Source organism: Heliangelus exortis, chromosome 7 (genome assembly GCF_036169615.1).
Source record: "Heliangelus exortis chromosome 7, bHelExo1.hap1, whole genome shotgun sequence".
Lineage (NCBI taxonomy): Eukaryota > Metazoa > Chordata > Aves > Apodiformes > Trochilidae > Heliangelus > Heliangelus exortis.
This window is the reverse complement of record NC_092428.1, coordinates 127,065-135,690: the sequence shown is the minus strand read 5'-3', so window position 1 is coordinate 135,690 and position 8,626 is coordinate 127,065. Positions and strand designations below refer to the sequence as shown.

Below are 8,626 nucleotides of genomic sequence, written 5' to 3'. Positions count from 1 at the left end.
GTATAGGTGTTCATCCCAATAGGGAAAAATAGTCTGGAAAATGTTTGCTGTAACATTGTAATAGGAATCCTGGCCCTTTTCCACCAGAAAACAGTCCATTTTGGTGGAGGGTGGAAAGAAAAAGAAGCAGCTCATTTGCTGTCAGTTGTTTTCCGTAACAACCTCATCAGCCAACAATGCAGCAGGAAAATTGAAGCTTTCTCCCAAGGAGACCCTCACCATTAAAAGTGAAAAAGAGAGCCCTTGTTAGTGTCAGAGGCTGGGGGCCTGTCCTAACCCTGTCGTGTGAACACCGTGCCAGGGACCCTCCACTGCATATCAGCAAGGCTTACAGTGCCCTGGTGGTATCACCCCAGACAGGACTTGTTTCAGCTTCTTTCCCCACTCGTGGTATGTCCTGTACCCAATCTCTACCCTCTGCTGACACATGAGTCATTCTGAAAGTGGAACAGGGGTGTCAAGAGCCATTTCCAAGTATGCCCATACCCCCTCACACATATCCTGTCTGGGCAGCTGTCCCGTAGCAATGGAGGTGCAGCTGGACAGCCAAGATCTTGCAGGGTCTCTCCCTGGGCTGCTCCTGCTCACACATAGCAGAGCAGATTCAGTGCCAGCTGTAAAAAGTGAGCTGCATCGTGATCACTGGGAGGGAAAAGTGACGATGAAGAGTAACTGTAACCCAGTTCTTTCAACATGGATGTGTCCAGTAAAGGGGCAAAATATCGCCCTCCTTTTTCGTTTCACAGTGATAGATGAAGCCATCTGAGAGTAATCCATGCTCTAGTTTTGCATTAGGAACTCCAGTCTTGCCTGGTTTCTGAGGCACTGTATTGAAACAGAGAGACTATGTCAGAAGATGTTCCTAGATGGTGAAAGCTGACATGAGTCAGAGATGGACTTTCAACCACTGCTTTTAAGACTCTCCATTAAATGTTTGGTTAACAGCACTGGGGGTTACTGAACACTGGAAGGAAATGATGTTTTAATTAAAGATTCTACCTATTTTTTATGTGACTCTTGGAAGAGCTATAAACTGTGCTAAAACTATCCTAAGGAAGTTTGACCCCTGCTATTTCCAAAAGAAATAAGTAAAGTAAATAAATATGTATAAAAAGGAGAGGAGAGACTCATCAGAACCCTTTAATTTCCCACCAGTTTCTTTCCTTCAACGCAGAGCACAGGTAACAGGGAATGGATAGGACAGCTACACTTTGTCATCCTTTAAAATTAACACTGTGTGGCTGCTCCCACACATCCTGGGAGGTGACTGTCATGTTTTTTCCTTGCACAAAGGGAGACATGGATCTTGACCATCATCAGAGCTGTGGTCACCTGGCAAGTTTTGAGTCTTATGCAACAAGGCCCCCCCAAGAAAGGCCCTTCACAGCACAGACAGCTTCTTCAGCTGTCATTCTGATCATTTTCGAAACAGGTTAATGGTCCTCAACGTGGCCACGAAGGTCAGACATTGACATCTTGGCAAGGTGCACAAGGTAGTTTGCTTTCCCAATGTTTAGATTGCAGCAGCTCCAGTCTTGCCTGTCAAAAGGCCTTTTGGCCCTTGGTGGGCTTAGAGGCTTGGCCATGCTGTACCAGGCTCCCTTTCATGGAGATCTGCTGGCCAGGGTGACGGCCAGCACCTTGCTCACCTCTGGTCCCCTCACTCTGCTCTGCCCATCTGAGTCTTTGCTGAAAACTCCCATCTGCTGCTCAAGGCTTGAGACTAAAGGGGGGCTCCTGGAAAGCCCAGGTGGGAAACAAGAAATGTCTAGCTGAAACACAGCAATTAATCTAAAACTGGACTTTTTGACAGGTCCTGTTTGTATCTCTCCAGACAGGCTTTTCTCCCCTTTCAGGGAGAGCTGCCCAGCTGTGTCTTCAGCAAAACTAAGTTGGTGGAGTGAGTTCACAAACTGCTTAGCAGAGGTTCAGCTTTGGCATTTCTTTCCCACTTAGCAGTAAGTTTTGCAAGGAAATTTCATCTTGGATGACATCTTGGATATTTTAGTGACTCTCTTCAGTTACAGCCTCCAAAATGTTGAAAAAGTCACACACAGAGAAAAGCTTGCTGCAAGTTTTGTTTCATGTTGTTTGTTTATCTTCTTTAACAGCATTCCCTGTCTCCCCCTTTTCCTTCTATTTCACAACTGGAAGTTGAATAAAATAAAATAAAGAAGGAATAAACTGAAAGCTGGGGAAAGAGCTGACCCCTATCCCTTTCCCTATGCCAAATACGAAGGTTTGCAAAAATTCTACTAGGATTATTTTCTGCACCTCTTGCATTGTTTTCATGAGGAAGTATGGGACAGTTCCAGCTTTAGAGCTTTTTATAATGATAGAAGAATCATGCCATGGGCCTTTTGGCCAAGAGGAAGTACAGGGGTGGTTTTCTGTCATTTCACGAATCCTCCTTTCTTTCTTCTCCTTTCCCCCATAAAAAAATCTGCTCACCAAAGGCATCGAGCTCACCTGGTTTTGGCAGGTTGACTTCTGGGCACAGTGATGTGTTGCAGAAAAATTGGAGGGGGGGGGAAGACGACACACAGCTACAGAATGAGCTGGGACAAGACCTGGCTCAGTCTACAGGAGTTCAGAGTCAATACCTGCTTGAAAGGCGTTGGCAGCTGCAGGTCTTTCAGGACTGTCTGTCACAGGAGTTCAGATGCCAGGTGATCAGATGCTGGCTTTTGGGGTTGCCACACTTGTTTAATGTTGCTTTCTTGAGACCCTGTCCTTTCTTTTGGAATCTAGTGTTATATTTTCACATACTCTTTCTTTGGACAGGACAGTTAGTAAATGGCTTTCCTCTTTGAAGGGGAAAGCTAAGGCTCTCGTGCAGTCACCTGGCTCCAGAAATTGTGACTTGAGGAGTATGATATCATGGTATTTGCCTTAAGTGAGATTTACGTTCACAAGAGCTAACATCTCCCTTGCTTGTTTGCTTTCTATTGTACTTCCCCCCTCTCCTTAAACCATCACCTGTTGACCCATAAGCTCAGTGGGCCCCACAAACTCCTGAATATCGCCAGCTCCATCCTCATCTTAAAGTATGGCTATATTCAGTATGGGATACCTGGGCTCTTCAGTTACCAGCAGCTGCTGAGAGCTCCCAGAAGAGCAGCAGTAGTGGACAAATCACCAGCTACCTTCTCACAAATGCCTGGGGATGGGACAAAGGCTGAAAGAAGCAGCTGGTGCTCACTTTGCCAGCCTACTGCTGCTGAGAGGGAAATGTGGGGTTAGAGGGAGGTGGTAAGGTAGCAGAAATCACTGGTGTCTCATTGGCAGGGTCAGAAGGGAAGGCAGATGTAACTTGAGTGAGAGGCCATGCCTTCAGGATGTGACCAGGATGGCTAAATTCTCCGCCATTGATGCTGTAATCTTATCAGCACTGAGAATTAGGCTGATAACACATTGATGACTGAGGTAGAGTGCTTATCTCTGCACTTTGCCCCATCCCTGGCTGCCTGACTCACTGCCAGATCCCCTGCCCGTCCTCCTCTCCTCCTTTTACCCCAAACAGGCTTTGCTCCTGGTCCTTGGGCTGCCAGCAGCAAGAACCCAGCCGGTATTGTCTAAACAGGGCTATACAATGGGCAGCATTGTTGACACTAGATTTTTGCCCTCATTAAAGATGACCTCACAGCGTACCCCTCGGGCACTTCAGCCAGCCCCTCGGGACTGTGAGGCTGCCTTTTGAACGCGGGTAAATAAATTGGGAGAGGAGGGGGAGAAAAGGATGGGGAACAGAGGAACACAGTGGTCTTTGTGTTGCCACCCTCTCTTCAGCACTGGTGCTCTCTGGTGTCTTTCTACCACATCAGACATGGCAGGCCAGGTGCCAAAGACCCAGCATGCTCAACACCCTTCCCCACCCTCCCAGGTCTTGGCTGGGCAGAAACACCCTCTGCAGTACTGCAGCCCTTCTCCTTCAGGATGCAGCTTGCTCCCATCCATCATCAGGACAGAAAGCTGTCCTTTCTCCTCCTCCAGGCCTTCAGTGCCTCCCTTCCCATCCCTGCAACCCACACCTCCTGCCCCTTCTCTCCAAGCTGAGACCATCCTCTCAAATGTCCCTTGCTGCCAGCCCCACGGAAGTGTCAGGCAGGGATCTGGGAAACGTCACTCCTTGTGGCTGATCTTCTGCTTAGGTGGTGTGAGTAGTGCCACACTGTCTCCTGCTCCATGGTGTCGCACAAGTCTGGATGCAGCTAAACACAGCTAAGATGCCAGCTGTGTCTAAGGGTAGATCTCCAGCTCTTTGGGGAAAGGAGTGATGCTGTGGGGCTGTAAACATGAGCCCGGGGGAGGGATTGCCACACAGCCAGCACAGGGGAAAATTGCAGCACCAGGGAAAGATGAGGGTACATCCAAGGTCAGCTTGCTGCTGCTTCTCTTGTTGGACAGAACGTGGTGTCCCATGCCAGTGTGTATCCTCTTTGTGTGCGTGCTCTGCATCATTGCTTTCTACCCTGTCTCCTTGATGCAATAGCTACCAGGGCATTTGGGAGCTGCCCAACACTGAAGAGAACAAAAATGTTTTCCCAAAGTTAAAAATAACCAGGGGTGTAGAGATCAGAGAGGCATCTCCCTTCTGACTTATTGGCTGAATCCCAGGTATTTCTTCTTCTGAAGAGGTTTCTGATTGACTCTTGTTAGGGGAAGCAGGAATTCTCTGGCAGGGAGAAACTGGTAGGGCTTCTCTGAAAACACATGCATGCTGCTGGTATGAGAAGTGGGATGGACAAAGGAGAAACTTACTGGGCCCTAATCCCAGCCTTCCCTGCTCTAGGTTTAGAAGTAGCACACAGGAGAAAACCTCAGAGGTGGAGTGTGCATCTCCCTTTCTGACACCCCTGATTAAGCTTTCCCAGGTGGGAAATGGCACTACCATCATCCCAAACACCTGCACTGGTCCTCATGTAGGATTTATATCTGCTGCTGCTTGCTGCTGCTGCTAGTTGGCAGATGTCTCTGTAACACTGTCCTAGCAGTGACAGGATGGGCCGTGTTTGGGCTGTGCTGGCTCTGTCCGTGTTGTCTTTATTAACCAAGGTGACAGAGTGGGCAGTAACTGACTGAGTTTGGCACAGGATAACATCAATCTGGTGTGGGAGGTAAGTGCTGGTGGGACTGGGATGCTTCTCAGTGCTTGTGGCTGCTGAAGGATGTGGTCCCAGGCAGTCGGCGCCAAGTGAGGAGGGGGCTGTGCAGGCAGGTCCAGCTGCACAAGGGAGGCAAGGCAGCAAGTGCCCAGGCAGCAGCCATGTGCTGTCTGGCCCACGGGGCCTTGTGGAGCTGTAGCTGAACTGAAGTCCACAGTGCCAGCAGGTTGCTAAATAAGCTAACAAAAGCTTGGGCTGTGGCAGCAGGAGCAGCAGAGGTCACTGTGTGAGGTCATCCTGACACTGCGTAGGTACCAGTTGGTGAAAGGTGTTCAACGGTGGGCACCATGCCCTCAGAGAGGAGCACATTCTGGGACAATTCAGAAGGGAGTGAGGCAAATGGGAAGGAATGCATCTGTCCTCTGGCCTGACATGAGCAGGCACCTGGGGAAGTCAGCAATGAGATAGTTTGCTGTCACCCAGAAGTGCCATCTCCCCCTCTACCCATAACCTGCCCGGGACCAGGGGGACCCTCACGGACAAGGCAGCAGCCCCAAAGCCAGCAGTCCCGGGGTCCCCGGGGCAGAGAGCTCCTGCAGGGGCTGCCGGGGCCGCCCCCAGCTCCGCTGGAAGGACCACCCGAGGCGGTGATGGATCGCGGCTGCCACCCCGTGGCTGGCGGGGGAATCGAGAGATACGCGCAGCCCTCGGGGCATCCTGGACACGGGGTGGTTGCGGGGGGGATTGAACACCCTCAAAAAAGTCAGAAAAGTCCACGCAGGGCGACCCTGTCACAGTTTGTAGCCATTACCCACGTGCTTCAAAATACCTGGGAGCTGCCCAGCAAAACACGGTGGTCACAAAAGTGAGTTGGAGAGCTTTGCTAAACTTGTGTGCGTGTCATCAGCGAGCAGGTGAAAAGCAGTGAAGTACAACTGCTCTTAATTAACTGATTGAACTTGTTATTCTAACCATGAACTCAAATGCTTTCGAGTTGCAATTTGGCGTTCAATACTGCTCTTCTGGGGAATTCATCAGTTTTTTGGTGTTGTCTTCCCTTACACTCAGTACTTAAGAGTGGGATATTGTCTCAAGGTATGAGCCTGGCACAGCAGCTAATTGATGGATTTTTTTTTTTTTTTTCACGACTCGTGGCAAATTTTTATCTTGCATCTTCCCCGTTGTAATTATTTCAGCATGTCTGACCACCTTTTCCTTTAGTCTACCCACCGATGGCCCGATGCAACAGCGGCTGCGCCTGCCAGGGGGTGCGCTGGGGCTCCTCCTGCCTTCCCTTTTGATTTCTGTTCTTTTCTGCGACAGGCGTGCTTAGAACAAGTGATCTCTTCTCCTCACCTTTTTTTTTAGTTTTACATTTTTGTCAACATTTTTCAATTTAGTTTTGAATATGTAAATTTAAAATTTTATTTTTAAAATTTGATATTTTCATTTTTCGGTTTAATATTTACATATTTTAAACTATTTTACATATACTTTTTAATATTAATTTTTAAATTTTCTTTTCTTTTTATTTTATATTTTATCTACTGTTTTAATCTTTAACCATTTTTATACTTTTTTTATTTTTAACTTGATTTTTAAATTTTTTATCTCAATTAAAAATATTTTATTTTAAAATATATATTTCTGAGTTTTTATTTTAAATGTTTTATCTTTAAAGTTTAATTTTTAATTTTACATTTTATTTTTAATTTATTTAAATAATTTTAATTTTATATTTGTCTTGTACCTTTTAGTTTTAATTTTAAAGTAAAGTTTACATCTTAATTTTAATTTTCTATTAATATTTTTATTTCCAAGTTTTTAATACATAATCTTTAATTTTTATTGTAATTATTTTTTTAATAAAGGGGGGGCTCTTTTTGGGTTAAAATCAGTGTCCCACTTCATGCTGTCTCATGCTTTTCTTCCTATCTCCTCTAGTTTAATGATATTGGGAGTTCTGCATCCAAGCTTTCAGTTTGCCGTTCAATGTTGGGGGAGGTTTTGGTAAGCAGGGAAAGCCTGAGCTGAAAAGGAGAAACCTTTCTTTTTGCAAGAGGTTCAGTTTTGCCTTCCTGTCAAAAAAAAAAAAACAAACAAAAACAAAAAAACAAAAACAAAAACAACAAAAACAAAACAACCCCCTCCAAAAAAACTCAAACCAAACCAACGAGACAAAAAAACCCCCAAAATCACAGACACGGTAGCGAGTATTGTTTTCACATGAGGTTGTGTCGTACGGGCTTACTGGTTCAGATCAGGGCTAGTTCAGAAAACTTTGTGTTCCTCTCTGTCACTTTTCCTTATTTTCCAGAATATATCAATAGATTGTACAGCTTGTGTGTAACATTATTTGTAATTTTTTCTTAAATGACTAAAATTTGGTTCTACTCATTTTATTTAACAGCTGAATGTAAGTAAAAATATTACCATTCATAACTAATAATTGCTGACAGGCTGGGACTGTAAGCACACCAATGCACAAACTACAAATTGTGAAGTCCAGGATGTCATTATCCTATGAGATCCTACCCAAAATAAACCATCATCAAATCTCTGTTCCACATGATGCTGACATAAAACCAAACAAACCTGACTGTGCTTTTGAAAGGAGAGATGGAAGCTGAAAAGCAACAAAACACAAAGGAGTTCAGCTGCAATCGCCTGTATTTTTATGGGAGCATTTATTGAGGTTCTTACACAGAGATGAGCCATGGTGAATGCACTTTTATTTTGATAAAACTTACCAAATAATGTTCACAGTAAATTAAATAAAACGTCTTACAAGTCCCAGATGCTTTTTTGCCCCTCTTTGGTTACAACTGGCTTTCCTTCCAGATTTGTATCTCCCATGGTAGTCTCCATGATGTTGATGGAGGTAGATGGAATGCTCGAATATACACAGAACTTGCAAAAAGAAGATGAATCATTTGCTGGAGTCGAATGGGGTAGTTTTAAAATCTTTTAAATATCTAGAGACTAGATTGACACATGTGTGTCTGTGATGTTAAGTTTTTGTGGGTGGTCTTTTTTCTCAGGTATTTATGTGAACACATTTATTTTGTGGCTTACAGAAGAGGGGGTTTTATGAGGGACAGAGTTATACTTCGTTCATAAGTATTCCAAGTCTTAGTTCCATTTTTGTATTAAAAGTAAATTGATTACCTCTAGAATTAAATAGCTATTTGGAAATTGCCACTAGAGGAATTGATTTGGATACGTACTGGACTACACGCCAGCTCAAAGTAAGTTTTCTGCTTTTATGTTGTTTTTTTCTTGCCCTGCTCCCCCTTCTCTTTTCTTAAATAAATAAAAAACCCCTTGTACACGTACTATATCTTGCAAATTTTGTTTACCATTGTGTTGCCCAGATGTTCTAAATGTCTGCATTATGTACTGGTCTCCAAGGAAATCAGATTAATAAACAGCTAAACGCACTCTGTTTGCAGCTGCCATTTCATCTGTTATGCGTATTTATGCCTGTAAAGGGCAACTCCATCGCTTTTACAGTAGTTCAG

The 8,626-nt window shown here is 44.9% G+C and overlaps 1 long non-coding RNA gene across 2 annotated transcripts; it reads left to right on the top strand.

Moving 5' to 3' along the window:
• The first annotated feature begins 6,111 nt into the window (after positions 1 to 6,111).
• On the top strand, positions 6,112 to 7,898 carry LOC139798100 (uncharacterized). Of its 2 annotated transcripts, none has more exons than XR_011726723.1 (2): positions 6,112 to 6,200; positions 7,565 to 7,898. It is a non-coding gene; the product is annotated as an uncharacterized lncRNA (long non-coding RNA). The 2 variants fall into 2 exon arrangements; XR_011726724.1 differs by having other exon boundaries at positions 7,516 to 7,898.
• The last annotated feature ends 728 nt before the right edge of the window (positions 7,899 to 8,626 follow it).